The 15,130-nt window shown below is 38.2% G+C and overlaps 1 long non-coding RNA gene across 1 annotated transcript; it reads left to right on the top strand.

Annotated features, from left to right (window-relative positions):
* The first annotated feature begins 10,082 nt into the window (after nucleotides 1-10,082).
* On the top strand, nucleotides 10,083-13,904 carry LOC122821804. Its single transcript, XR_006369067.1, has 3 exons — nucleotides 10,083-10,600; nucleotides 10,686-10,761; nucleotides 13,869-13,904. It is a non-coding gene; the product is annotated as an uncharacterized LOC122821804 (long non-coding RNA).
* Nucleotides 13,905-15,130: the final 1,226 nt, after the last annotated feature.

Genomic DNA, 15,130 nt, shown 5'->3' with positions numbered 1-15,130 from the left:
CCTTTTATCCCGGCACTGAATATTGCTGCTCTATAAAATTGATTCAGAGACAACCGGTTACTGTGTCATTTAAGTCCATTAAATGTTCACCAACGAGCAAGCCGGGCCATTGTCTTCTCAAGTTCAGTCTAAGACTAAAGAGACTGAGCACAGTCCAGGTTTTTTTTTTTTTTTTTTTTTTTGCCAAAAGGCAATAAGATAGGGACTGATGATGCAACAACTTTCTCCAGTCTTTACAGCCATCCAAACCCCCAGCAGAACGCCCCGTGGGCTTCAGCAGCTTCAATAGTTTACAATTGACTTCTTATCTGTATTCCCTAAAGTGCAGTATTTTGTGTTAGAACTTGAGACTTACAGCTGTCAAGTGATTGCACTCAAACCCACCAGAAACAGTTTTATCATTGTTGTTTCTCAACTATAGTTGAACCCAGAGATTTACATACACAGTATAAAAACAGAACAAAGGCCCCCCACTCCCTCTCCATACTTTCCAATGGAATATGATTGAACCTTTCCTGCTTCGAATCAGTTCTAAAATACTTTCTAATTTAATTAGAAACATTTTTTTTCTTTTCAATTGTTGAAACGTATAGATTTCCTTGGTAGTTAGAATTGCCTTTTACACAGCTTCATGCTACAAGTCTCTCTCAACAGATTGCTCCAATTTTGGTGCATTCCTCCTGACAGAAGAGGTGTAACCCTGTCAAATTTGCGGAATAACTTTCTCACAAACACCTTAGGGCTCTGTGATCAGTCCACCCAAAACATTGACACACTGAGTGTGTTGCTAAACACATTTTGCAAAAGGAAAAAAAAAATCATCTCTGAGGCACAGAACTCTGCTGTCCTGAACAGCATAATAACTTAACATTCTCATTCCCACTTGTGTAGAATTGTCTGAGCACACAATTTCACCTTCGACATTTGGAGATTGTTCCCAAGGTTGACACATTCTTATGAATGTCCTTTGTTCTATTAATATTTGTATGTTTACAAATAAAAGGCATAGGCAGTTTTTTTTTATCTATAAAATGAATGTTTAGAAAACTAGTTTTGCTTTAAATCAAATAGTAATCCCACATCAGAATGATTTCCCCATTTCATATTTGCCCACTTTATCAAACTGTAGCAGGAAAACCAAAAATACTTTTAAAAAAGCTTTATAAAATGTTTTTTTCTCCTTCTTCTTCTTCTTCCTCTAATCTTCCACTTTACATAAACATGTAGCGATGAAGACATTCCACTGGCTGCCAGCCTGTTCCAACTCTGTTTCGTCAGCCATAACAACTCTACAGTGGCTCCCAGATGGTTGTGGCAGGGGATGCCAAGTAGCTGCTTCTGGAGCTCCTTCCATCGAGGAAAAACAAGCATGAGCGAATGTGAAAGGGGCTGAGTGAGGACTGTCTAGTGTTTGTACACATGCACACCACACACACGCAAACACACACCCCTACGTACATGGCAGGATGTGGGAGAATCCCTATGAGTTATTTGGACAGAGGGCAGGTCACCGGCAGATTAATGGAAGCTGAACACCGATTTTGTGTGAGTCAGATTTGGGTTTCAGTTAGGATGCAGATGCGGCGCCTTGAGGGGAAGCTACCACTGGCCTGTGCGGTTCTCTGTGACACTTCATCACAGCTCACCTCTAGTAGATGTGACTTTACATGCACCAGAGTCAAAAAAAAGCTACCGCCATGCTTTTTTGTGACTTCTGATCTCACAACAGAAGGCTGGCAAGTCATAAATTCAGGTAAAAGGGCAAATCTCCTGAGTGTGTTTCAGAAGTCTATGCTCTGCTTTCTGTCACAAAAAACAAACAAACAACTTTTTCAAAAGGCCTAAAAAAATGGTTTCTATTTAAAGCTAGAGTTTAAATAGTTTTAAAATGTATTAGTTTTGTAAATTTTCTGCCCAGCATTTTAACTTTTTGGTTGAACCGAAGAAATCCAAACAAAGGTAGCTTTATTAAATATTGATTGAATTATCCATCTAAGCTGAACTGTGGTGCAAAAATATTGGACTTTCTATTTTGCTTCTGCTATATATAACAATACAGAATCTTTAACTGCAAAAATTACTTTAGTAATAATACTTCATTCTTCTACAACTAAATGAATTTATTGTATTTTGACAAATCGCAACAGGTTTGAATTTTGCCCAAATTCAATTTGTCATCTTGTCTTGGAAAAGGTTTTGCGCTGTTATTCTTAAAATAAAAATCTGAAACAATTCTGCAGTTGTTCAAGAAAAAAAATAAATATTTTGACTTTCAGGGGATTTCTTTTGCCAGGAAAGTTTCCTCCCTGTTGCTTTCCTGGCAGCTTCTTTGTTTTTCTTTCTGAACAGCACTTGTTGTACTTAGCTTCCACATTTTGACCCACCGTTTCTTTGAGAATATTTGAGTGTGTATGTTCCTGTAAGGGTAAGAAGGGCATTAAAGACTGAGAAGAAAAACTTTTTTTGTTCTCATTAAGATCAGCAGGTTCTGTTAGATTCAAGACCATGTATATGGTCTTGAAAATCTATAAGAGGTGTCCTTGTGGACAACTAGTCAAATGCTGATACGCACCAAGTTAATGAGGTGAATGCACGTCAAAACTGCTCTAACACTTTGGACCAGTTGATACAAGCGTTTGCCTCTTGCCGATACAAGTTGTATCAACAAGTTTCACTCAACACAACCTGTCGAAAATCTTAGAGTGGTGATCCCAGTACAGCAGGAAGTAGACTGGAGTGCATATGCCAATAACTAAAGGCTTTCTCAGTTTTCCTGAGAGTTTCTCTGCGGTTTTGGAAAGGAGCCTCCAAGCGATCAAATTCTGAAATAGCAAAGTGGCTTTTCTCATGACTATATCTCTGTTTTTAAACCACTTCTCTTTACCTTGATTTTTTTTTTTTTGCCACTTATATTGTGCCCAAAACTTTTCTTGTAACTGGCATAGTATGAAACTTTCTGAGCATAGTCAAAACTTTCTGATGAAGGGAGCTAAAGATTAAGGCAATGGCAACTGGGCCTCCCAACCTCCACAACTTGGAGCTCCTCACCGAAGACAAACAGTTAAAATGCCATGGTAATACCTGCTCTGCAGTTGTTGGAAAGATTAAATTGTTGTACTGCAAATAAATTTGTTTCCATTGATCAGTAAGAATTTATTTCAATTGTATAAAAATAGATTTTTTTTTTCTCTCCAAAATTGAGACATTTTCTCATTGTTAGAGGTGTCTCAATATCTCGATATATTCTCAGAAACAAAATACCGGAAATTGGAGTATTTTTTAACTTAGTTATACATTTTCTTTAATTTTAAGAAAATCTTGAAAACTACACTGCACAATTTGAACATAAAATGTTTCCTATAATTTCCTCCATATAAAATATAATTTTGCAGAAGTTTTTGCGGTTTTAATAATAGGCAATAGTTTTAGAAGGGGCTGCATGTTCCATCAAAGTCAATACACTTTTTCTTTTTGGCCTGTTCACCAAATCAGTAACAGAAATAAGAAGATTGCTTACCCAATCCTTTTCCATGTCTCCTTGACATTGTTTTTTTTTGTTTTTTTTCCTTTTTCTGGACTAGTCTGTGTCCCATTTATTGCTTGGTCCTCTCTGCCTCTTTGTTGTTCTAATTTCCTGTTTCCTTGTCTCCAATGCTTCTTCACGAATTCTGCTCAAATGTCAAACAGCAGCTGCCAGTGGCTTGCTACTGCAGTTCGTGCTCATAAATCTGTCCTAATTCTCCACCTCTCCTCTATAGTATATAAATCTTCTCACTCACAAGACCACTGGCCCCTTTTGATGAATGGGCAGGAGAAAGCACTCTGAGCCGAGCAAGCTCCAGCAGATTGTGCAATTCGCCCAAACACAGACACAGACGGAATTACAGTATAAATTAAATTCATTTAGAAGGGGCTTCTTAACAACTTTAATTCCCTGCTGGAATTCTGTATGGTAGAAAATTGCCTCTTATGCTACTTTGTTATCTTGTGTAATTTCTAATAGTTGTTGTCCAAATGAAGTTTCATTTAGACATCAACATCATCATTTGGAATGAAACCCTGGAAAGAGAAATCTTAAATTTTACTTATCTTTTATCTATAAATTTAGTTCTGAATAACAAAAACCTTTGCAGGGAATTATTTCAAAAGAGAACCCTGTTGTGAAGATTTGGATGTCGGGTTAAAAGGACACGGAACAAGCCAGCTTATTTTGTGCTTCATTAACACAAGTTGCCTCAGCAGGCTCACTTGATCTCCATGTCAACACATTTCATCAAGTTGATCATGCAGCTTGACGTTTTGCAGAAGTCCAATCATAATTGATTTGTTTGCCTCAATAGGAGCAAAAAGAGAGAAAGAGACAGCCCACTGGATCGTTGAGTGCCTGAAGCTTTCCAGACATTTTGATGACACAGTCCCTTGCTGCAGTCTGTACATTTGTTCATCACTTCCCAAGCAAAATGAAAGTGCAACAGATGTTATTTGTCATTATAAAAAGCCTGTCATGTCACTTTGTCGCAGCTCGCACTGTCAGGTCCTTCGCCGAGATGAGGAAATAAATGATGGTCAATCTCCACGGGTGTGTGAGTAGGGAGGTTCAGGGGGGGGGGACTGATCAGGCTGATATTGTTGACATTAACAAATCAAATTTCGAATAAGAAAACTCACTGGTCAATATTTACAGTCAAAATTAGCAGAGAAATTGTTTTGGAGATTCAGGATTATTCAGGATGCAATAAAGCTAAAAGCTCCGCTAATGTTAAAAGTAGAACCTAAAAGATCAACTAATACTACTGTGTCTGTACTGTTTATGGACTGCCATAGTAGGCCACTGGCAGTCATCAATTGATATTGTTCTTACGGTTGCTAGTTTCAGTATTCCTGTTTTAGGCCTTGTGATGGAAGGTTAAATGGCCATCTTGCTGGTTCAAAACTCATTTGAACCCCTCACTAAGGTAATAAATTAAAATTCAGTCTTCTAAAACCTTATTCATTATTAACTCAAATTATATAACAGAATATTACTTCATCAAAATATTGTTTTTATATTAAGCTCAAATGCAAAATAAACATTTAAAAAATATATATTTTCTGTTCATACTGAACTGTGACATCACTGCATCATTTTTATTGGTTTTATTATTATTTGTTCAGTTTTATCTTCATAGTTTAATTAGGTTGTTTCTAGATTAATAAATCCATGCAGAGCTTCCACAGCCAAGAATTGAGTAAATGGTAATACTTTTCAGAAGGCTGACATTTCTGTTTGAAATATCCTTTTTTTTATTTACCCAATGTAATGTAATCTTCTGAGGCAGCAAAGTTTGGATGCTATTATCTGCAAGACATGATCAGTACTGGTTAGAAATATTTCACTCCATGTTTATTGAGTTCATAAAATACAGCATGCAAGTGTCCCTTTCAGCAAAAACATATTCAACTTTATCACAACATTCAAATTTTGGAGTGTGGACAAAAAGTTCTTTCCATACTCTTAGAGTCTCCAAGTAAAGGTGGGGAAATACTGACAGACACAACACTAAATACTGAGATTATATTGAAACAACTCTTAAAGAATAAGTTACTGTGAGTTTATTTAACTTAAGTTATTGTTCTTTTTTTATTTATCAGCTAGCAGATTTGTTTAACTTTCAGCTGAATTGTGAAGGACAAATATCACATATGTGTAAAAAACATTTGGCAAATTGGAAAATATTTGCAGTAGTAAAATTTTTTTAGAAAAGAAAAAAAAAATTAAAAGGTGTTTACATTGTTGAAAGGCACTATGTGTACACAACATCCGCAATTATCCTGTTTCAATTTTTCCCCATTTCTCTTACATCAGTGACTTCACCATTTTATCCACCATCTAGGTTTCACTTCAAACCCACTTGACATGACTGATGTAGAGATACAGGATGAAGGAGCAGAGACTGTAAAGGATTGGACGTATGACTTGGGGGAAAAATATGAGCGTTTTACCGGTCCCACTGACACCCTGCAATAGCAGGTGCCCCGCCCCACTCCCAACTCCTGCTATAATTCACAGAGTTCTGCTACGTCTTCCAATGACAGGTCCTGTAAATCTCTGACCGTTTTTACTGCTTAAAGTCCTACTCATAGCTTATCTTGACCCATCCGCCCAAGGCAAGCTGTGGAAGCCCATTGTAAACATCTCACCGAGCGCCAGTGGAGCCGGTGATGGAGTGGCAGAACTAGGATAATGCGTGTCAATGTGTTCACAAATGTTTGATGGGTTCTGCACACAATCACAGTAAATTTGTTGTGCGCAGAGGTCAGTGTCTGAGTAAAGAACACATCTACAGCTGTAATCTGATTATCCAGACTCTAAGCGAAGGGCTTATGAGGGTTAAGTACTGCTTTCCATTAGTTGTCTGACACTTATCACCTCAATTCATTACATATAATTATCCCTGATATAATCTGAAACGACAAACACATTACAAAACCAAACCTTTGCTTTACTTTTGGTTCTTTGAATTTAGGATGCATGAATCTGTGCACCATCCTCTCTTCCTGACAGCAATCTTCTGGCTGACTAGACTTAACAGTCCCTCTGATTGTTTTATATGCATGATTGATGTTTAAGTGAGATATGGGTGCATATAAGGGTCTCCTTTAGAAATAAGACCAAGGAAATTGGCTGTAATTTATACAACAGTGCAGGAAACTCCCTTTCGACAGAATGTCACTTGATGTTGAGTGGTTGTAGGTGGTTGCATGTTTTTCTGACAACCCACTTGCCGTGCTCATCAGTGGCTGCTTGTGACCGCTGGTGTGTGTGTGTGCGTGCATATGAGGTGATGGCTGTGCTCAGCACAGGTGAGGGCTGTGTGTGGGCCGCTGTCACCCACCCTCCATCATTCCTCCTCCGCTGCCGCTGCTCCGCCTCCCCCCACTGAATCTCACAACTGTTTCATGTCATTCATTAATGGATGCCCCAGGGCCAACAATAGCTCACGCCGGCCTTTTATTGCCGTCAAGGTCAAATCTACTTCACTGTCGTTCACCTGTCACGTTCAGCCTGCTGACATTTGTGTTACTGGGAACAAGAGGGAATGTGTGTCTCTGCAGAAAAGAGGGAAGAGCAGTGAAAGAGATGAAATGACAGTGAGGAGGAGGAGGAAAGAAAATAATAAAATGTCAGGAGAGCTGCCATGTGAACAGATGTAGTCTGTTCTCTGTCCTTGATTAACTGTGATGAGTGTGGCCCCAATGAGGATATAATATGTAAGAAAAAATATAAGAGCAATCTGTTTCCTAGGGAGCATTTTTAATCATAGCGTCTGGGTTTTTTTTGTAATTAGTTTCACAAGACAGTTGAAGTGGTAAAATTACAGGACTACAAATGAGTATTTTCAACATCATTATTAGTTTTGTTCATAAATAAAAGTACTTTAATAAATTACAAAACTGCTTTGCTGCTAAAATACAAGTCTGATTGTTTGTTATGCATTGGAACCACCATAATTTTGACAGTACATCCTAACAGCGGTCAGTAATCGCTTTATCATTTTGTTCACACCTCGAATCACTGTCATCATACACAAACCAGCACTGCTGTCACATTTCCTGTCTCCAGACATCTCCTCCTCTTCCTCCTCTTAGGTACAGAGCTTTACACGGGTGTGTTCATGTCAAACTCCAACTGCAACTCATCCACAGCCACATTGGCTTTAGAGGTTAGCCTCAAACTACGTGACTCTGCTGGGATGTAGACTTACTCACCCAGTCAGTCTTGTTTTAGCCTGGTTTCAGTCTGTGAATGACTCAACAGTAGTAGTTTATTTTTCACCATCTGGTGTCCTCTTGGACCTGACTAACACATATTTCAGTAGACATTCATCTCCCTTACTTCTGTTGAACCATCATCAGATGAAGCATTTCTAAAACTAGCTAGAAGAATGCAACAATAGACCTAATTAATCTCTTATGTTTTACAATTGAGGAAAATATCTGCAGCATATAATTTTCATTAATATCTCTGAAATACTCATACAAAACCATATCTTTAGTATTTAGTACCCTTTTGATACTACATAAATCATATTTATTTAATTTTGGTGATACTAAATACATCATACTTAGTTCCAAATAACGCTCACAGAGATGGATGACTAGATATAGCAGTACTCTTTAGAAAAAGTAGATTTTGTATCTTAAATATAATACTTGAAACAAACCTACAACTGAACACTGAAACATTTTGGCACATAGTTTGTTGCAAAGTTCAGTCAACTCTCATAAAATATGGAAGAAACCTACGGAAATCCCTCTCATCTACTGCAACAGAACATCACAAAGTGTAACATCCACCATCACATTTTGGAGAATATTGAGATTTTACTTTTTAGCTTTTCCCTACTTGCAATGGAATTTGGGTTTTTCACAATGATTGAAAAAAAGCTAAACAGAAGAAAAAGAATGTCATTGTAATCAAAGCCATACTGAGCAAAGACCCCATTATAGGCAGCTGCTTACTGTAATAATTTCAGTGTAATAACAAGGGGCAATCACCCGTGGCAAAATAGAAGTGTTTGCTTTTGCAACAGACCTGCTCTGATTGTTAAAAGCGCCTGACAACATTATGGAAATCATCTCTCTTTGCTTATATTTTGCTTGCACTATTCCTGTTTTAGCAAAAACTGTATGTGATGTTTACAAACTGTAAAGCTACTTCGTTTCTAATCAGGCCTCAGACTAAGATGGACTGTTTGTATTCATTTGTTTCCGCGCAAAGAAGTTGAATCTGAATCTGAGAGCTATCGGTACTTCTTTCAAAGTCGACTGAAGATGAATTTATAGAGAAGATGTGGAGAGAGAACCTCAGCTACAGCAGAATTGACTTCTGCAAAATTACTTTCAGTCGGTCTGAAGCAGGTCTCTGTGATCTTGGAATAGTTTTCTTTTTCTTCCCCAAGGTAAAAAGCTGTGGTGAAGGACTCCTTCTGCTTTCTGACTAGCAGTACTCACTCATTTGAAAATGACCACTGTGAACACAGTAGTCTGCAAGGTACAATGTGCAGAAGGGAGCCCCCCCCCCCATCCACAACTATCAGAGCTCCAGTCCCAAATGGGAACTCTGGAAAAGCTGTGCAGTTACTATTTTGTTACTGCAGTTTTGCAAAAGCACAAAGCTGAATCTGTTTTTATGAAGCTACATTTATATTCCCACCATGTAGCAATAGGTTACCTCTGGTGCCACTCACATAATAGGCTGTTGTCATCTTGAAATGACTCCCCCTACTTACCTTATCGTTGTTCCTTCAATAATCTAGTTTCAGTCCAAAACTTTTCCCCATTTTTTCCCTCACTGACAAATGCTGTTTATACATTTTCAGCTGTTTTTAATGGCAATTTCCTTCACATGATTGCACAAACCGAGTGGATGTGTGTTCTGACATCACTGTGATTGGCTCTTGATTGATGTAGTCAGAGCTGGTATCAAAGTGACATTGAAGTGTCTCTCTTGAGTGTTTACAAAGCTTTGATTTGGCATCAGCCTTAGGAGAAGAAAATAGGTAAGCTCTTTTTAAAAAAAACAAAACAAAACCCTATTGCTTCTTTATAAATCTTACTTGATAAAAAGGCTTTATCGCCCCAATAACTGCGTTGTCCTTTTTATTACAGCAGCCATTTGTGAAACTGTTGCCATCTTCTTTCATTTTCCCTGGACTAACAAGGTTATTGCTGTAGTTGTAATCAAATAATTGTTTCCTCATTTGTTCTGCATGGTTCATTATCCTTGCTTTACCACTGTCCCTATCTTGTAGGTCCCATGACAAGAAAGCCTTAGAGAGAACATCTCTGAGCAATTTCACACTCATAACAGAAAAACGCTTCTGTTCCGGTCGCAAACATTTTGACTTTGCAAGAACAGAGACCTCGTCTGTTTATAGTTGCATTTAAGGATGTCATGCTGATTCAAAGGGGAGATTTCTTCTCTGTTCGTCCCTCATCTCGCAAACGTCAGAGATGACGGCTGAAGCTAGGCCTCGGGGGGTCAAAGTCTGATATCAGCGAGTGCGTTTGAAAGTTGGTCAGGCTGTTCGGAGAACAAACACTGCAGATGGCAAGAACTTTGGATGCAGCTTGAAATAGAAAAGCTCACCCAACGTTCATGACAGACTGACAGCCAATTATCAGCATCTCTTTTCTTCACAGAGTTCCTTTTTTGTACATCTTCCATTCCGATTCGGGACTTAAAAAGGAGGCCATTTTTCCAGACAGTGATTTCTTCCAATATCTCATCTCCCGGTGCCTTTTTCATGCGTGTGTTCATTTTTTTTTAACACCGAGGCAGGATCTCCCATGGGGTTACAGTCTTGCAAGCCTTACAACTGCTGCCTACAAAGCAAAGAGGAATGCAGAGCGGCTGATGTCTGCCCCTATGTTTGTGAGGATTGGAGATATTGCTCTGACCGCTGTTGTGACGTCTGCTGCCAGATGTGCGTGGACCTGTGCTCTGGCTTGTGTTCAGGAGACTGCAGCTATACGTTTTGCACAATCTGTCTCGCTCTGGTGCAGAACTGCCTTTTACGTTTCACCGCCCGACAAAGTGAAACATCAGAGGCACGGAGTAAGTAGAATTGTGATAAGGCAACTGTTATACTAATTACCTTGTTTCTATCCCAGCTAACTGAATGTTTTATCTATTTTGGTAGCTGCAACCCCAGAACAGCTTGCATAGCTGAGCGTCGGAGACAAAAGCATGACCAGAAGCCTTGAAATATCTCACAGGTGAAACATAGTTAACTGTACAGCATTAATTGTACTTGTTCTGAAGTCTTGGCAACAGCTGCGGGGCCTTCCAACTCGGTCCTTTGTTTTCCTGAAGAAACAGATAAATGGTAAATTCAAGTGCATTGTCTCTAATGAAAATATTTTTCAGTTGAGCTACTAAATGCGAGCAAATTCTCAAAAACTTTCAGCCAAGAGAGGCACAAAATTCATCCTGCCACACATATTGTACACCTGCAAATGGCATTTAAAGATAAAAGAATTGCAATTCCTCATAAGATGTGGGGCTAATTTCTGAAAGACTTTATAAAATGCCAGGACCACTCACATCCAAAAGTTGATTTACATGCAAAATAAAAGGACACATAACTGTTTTTTCTTGCTGTCAGACACCAATAAGACTAAACTTTCATCTTTTAGAAATGATTTGTTTTGCCAAATACTGGAATAATGACAAACACTCTTTTTCTTTCTTCAAATTCAGCAGTTTTAACATATGTCTTTAGTGTTTGGTAGAAATGCCTTTTAAGCTGTGACTCAAATATGTTTTAGTGTTCTTCCACAGGCTTCCCCTAGTAACGTCACAGGGATTTTGTTCATTCTCTCCTGACAGAACTTAAAATCAGTCTGGACTGTGGTTCTTATTTCAATCAATCAAATTTTATTTGTATAGCACATTTCAGCAGCAAGGCATTTCAAAGTGCTTTACATTATATCAAACACAGAAACACAATACAACATAGAATCAACAATCAAAACACGACATTAAGTCAAGTTCTATCAATAAATTTGTAATTGATAACGTTTCAAATACAATCCTACACAGGTGGGTTCTTAGTCAAGTTTGCATCCATAAATCGGTTACCGGTTACACTCCTACTGTGTTATATGGAACAATATACAATATTTGCCTTTTTATTGTTGTTTGTTTTTTAATCACAAAACATGACATTTCTCAGTGTTTGTCCATGTGTACTTTGGCAAACTGTAATCTAGCTTTTTATGTTCCTTTTGGAGTAATGCCTTCATCGTGTCTGAATAGCCTTTCAGTCCATGTTGGTGCAGGGTTCATTTCACTCTGAATAATGAATCTTTTATTAGCTTCAGTCAGCATTTTCACAAGACCTTTTCCTTTTGTTCTGAGGTTGAAACACACATTTCAGACTAAAACTTGTGCACCTCTAGGAAACAGACCTAGACATCCCCACGATGTTTAGACTTGCATGTAACATGTTGAGCAGATCAACATTACAGGAAGTGGTCACCTTTCCTTGACATGATAACTTATTTCTTGTGAAATATTATTATTGTCTTGCATCTTGAGCCAACATTGAGTGAGCTAGTGTCAGCGTCAAGCCCTGACCAAATGAATAGCCTTATCTTTATAACCTACTTATGCCATGGTAATGATGGATAGCTGAAAAGTTTCCGGATTTATCAACTGTTTTGCTCCAGTTCCTCTAATTATCATTTCTGTTGACATTCATTGCTGTTTCCACATATCTCTGATGTTGCGTCATGTCAACTGTTTGGAATTCCCCTCCATACTTACATCACTGCGATTTCTGATTGGCTACTTGTCACATTGAACAGGCTGCGTTCTCGATCCCAATCAGGTTTTCCATGATCAATCCCAATCAGATCAGGGATCGATTGGGATTGAGAACATATGGCCAAGACAGCCCGACATGTTTAATTATGCCCGATGTTAGATCAGAGCAGTCCCGATGTTCTACACAGGCAGGATAATCGGCTAAAATTATCTTAGAACTCGGAATGTTTTAAGATTACCGTAAAGGGAATATTGGGGGAAAAAAAATTTAATTGTGCTATGTGACCTAGGCTGCTCTAAATGGCTTAAAACAGGAAACTGAGTGGGAATAAGAAATGTGATTGTGTTATTTTACACTGCATAGAAAGATTTGGCTTTATCTGTAGCTGAACAGCAGAAAGTCCTCAGCTATACCAAGCTGACCCGCAGGAAGAAAACATCTGAAATTTGCTTCCTGACAGACTTGTAGAAAGTTGAATCGATAGAAAGTGAAGCAAAGAGAGCAATGCAGCGTCAAGGTTTTGTTCGCAGTTTGTTGTTCGAGGCAAACCCACTGAGGTTTTGTGGATGTGTACAAAATGACTTTTCTTCTCTTTTTAGGCTTGGCTGAAAGCAAATGCACATCACGCTCTGCCTTGGAGGACCACTGTTGTGCTTATATGCGCAAATCTGCAATCTGCACTCCAGAGGCTTTTGACGCTGTTTACACATAACACATTTGTCAATAAAAATAGTGGGAAAATGCTAACATCAAGACTAAGTTGAGAAGTTATTCACAGAAAAGTTCCAGAGTGAAGGTAAATAAAAAGCTCTCCCCCCCCCAAAATTTATACTTCAAATAAACTGCATTTATGGTCTCAAGTCATTAATGTACTTTCTAAGAACGACATTGCAGACATTCTCTAAACAATTACCAACACATCAATATAAACATACTTCACACAGGGTGCTGTGTTTAAATCTAAGCTGTGTTGAAAGTCAAAGTTACTCTTTGATCACTATATTCATATTTAAGGCAGTGAGCCATCTTTTAGCCATGACAGCAACACAAGATAACCATAAATGAAAGAAAATATAAAAGCTGTTAAATTAATTGGTGAGTGTGAAGGAGGAGCCATCACGAGCCTGGACCTAATATGACAGTAATGTCCATGAAAAATTGCAAGCACCCAGACATTAACACGGTCAACAAAACTTACTTTTTAATTTCAGCACAAACTGACGTGGTTCGTCATGTGGTTCGTCTTGTGGTTCGTCATGTGGTTCGTCTTGTGGTGCACACGCGGCATTCCTGCTTCAGTTGTCATATTCATCCCAGCTTGTAACTTTCATTGTCAAACATTTTCCCGTTTCAAATTTCAAACAAAGCCATTTCCAGACTAACGCGGCAGGGAGGGAGTCACGTGATGATGTGACGACGTCATCAGGACCTTGTATTAATTTAGTGTTTTCTTTCAAATTGAATATAGCATTTTTGGTCACAAACAATTTGTGATTTATTTTTTATTTTGTATATTTTGATAAGAGTACTTAAGTCAGTGTTACCCTGTGACAGACTGGCGACCTGTCCAGGGTGAACCCCGCCTCTCGCCCGGAACGTAGCTGGAGATAGGCACCAGCAACCCTCCTGACCCCTACGGGACAAGGGTGAACAGAAAATGGATGGATGGATGGATGGTACTTAAGTCACTGTTTCATTTTTTTGTGTGTGTGTTTTCTCTTCTTGTGGGTGGAGCCTGTGACTATAAACGAGGGCTCTGCACCGCAAGCAATCAGTCTGAGTTTAGACTCCAACAGATCATGATGGTTATGGACTTCTGAGCTGCTATGAAGGTACTGTTTTTCTCTTTTTGTATGTTTTTTTTTTTTTAAATCCTCTTGTACGTCCATTGTAAATACACAACTTTTTTTCACCTGAAAGTGAGCACAACAAACGCCATCAGAAGTGAACTACATCTTTGATGTATAATTTTTTGTCCAAGTCATAACAGAGCCTAGCCACCATGAGACACTTTATTTATTAAATTTCTTCAAAGAATCAGACAGTTCACAAGTTAAAGAAAAACTGTCTTGTAAAGCTTTTAATACAAATATGTTATGACAATAGATCGAGTCATTTACGTGTTAAAATTTCCTAATAGTTCAACCCTTTGAGCATTTTAATTTTGTGAATTTACAATAACAACATGTAGTGACTTCTGAGATTTCATATGATGGTGTCACAAGGTATCATGAAATGGAAGAAAATTATTTCACAAAGAAAAGTTTGGCATCCATTTTTATGAAGACGCACTGAATCAATACTTTGTAAAATAACTCATGAAATTCTATCTTTACCAGCTTTTGCAAAAGAGATCAAGGTCAATCAAATTGGAAAGAAACTTCCTGTGAGCACAAACTTTCGAATCAGGATGCTGACATGAATATGGGTGGGATTAGATTATTTGGCAGTAGATCTATCTGGATGTTTAGGGTTGTTGTGCTGGAAATGGAACCTTTGCTCCACTATCTTGTTTGTGCCACTGTTGTGATTTTAAAGAGAATTTCCCTGTATTCAGCTCCATCAACCTTCACATAAACTCTCATCAATTTTCCTGTCCCTGCTAAATAGTAATAAAAAAAACAACAACATCCCAATAGCATTAAGCTGCAACCACCTATTTCATGGTGGGGTGCTACTCTTAAGGCACTGTGCAGTGATAGTTTTCTACAAAACATTGCATTTTGAATGTAGGTCAAAATGTCCAATTTTCAATTGACCAAAACAGCTTCTTCTACTTGTTTTTTTGTTTTTTTGTTTTGTTTTCCACCATTATG

Source organism: Gambusia affinis, linkage group LG19 (assembly GCF_019740435.1).
Source record: "Gambusia affinis linkage group LG19, SWU_Gaff_1.0, whole genome shotgun sequence".
NCBI lineage: Eukaryota > Metazoa > Chordata > Actinopteri > Cyprinodontiformes > Poeciliidae > Gambusia > Gambusia affinis.
The sequence above is the reverse complement of the archived record's forward strand: the minus strand, read 5'-3'. Positions and strand labels throughout refer to the sequence as shown.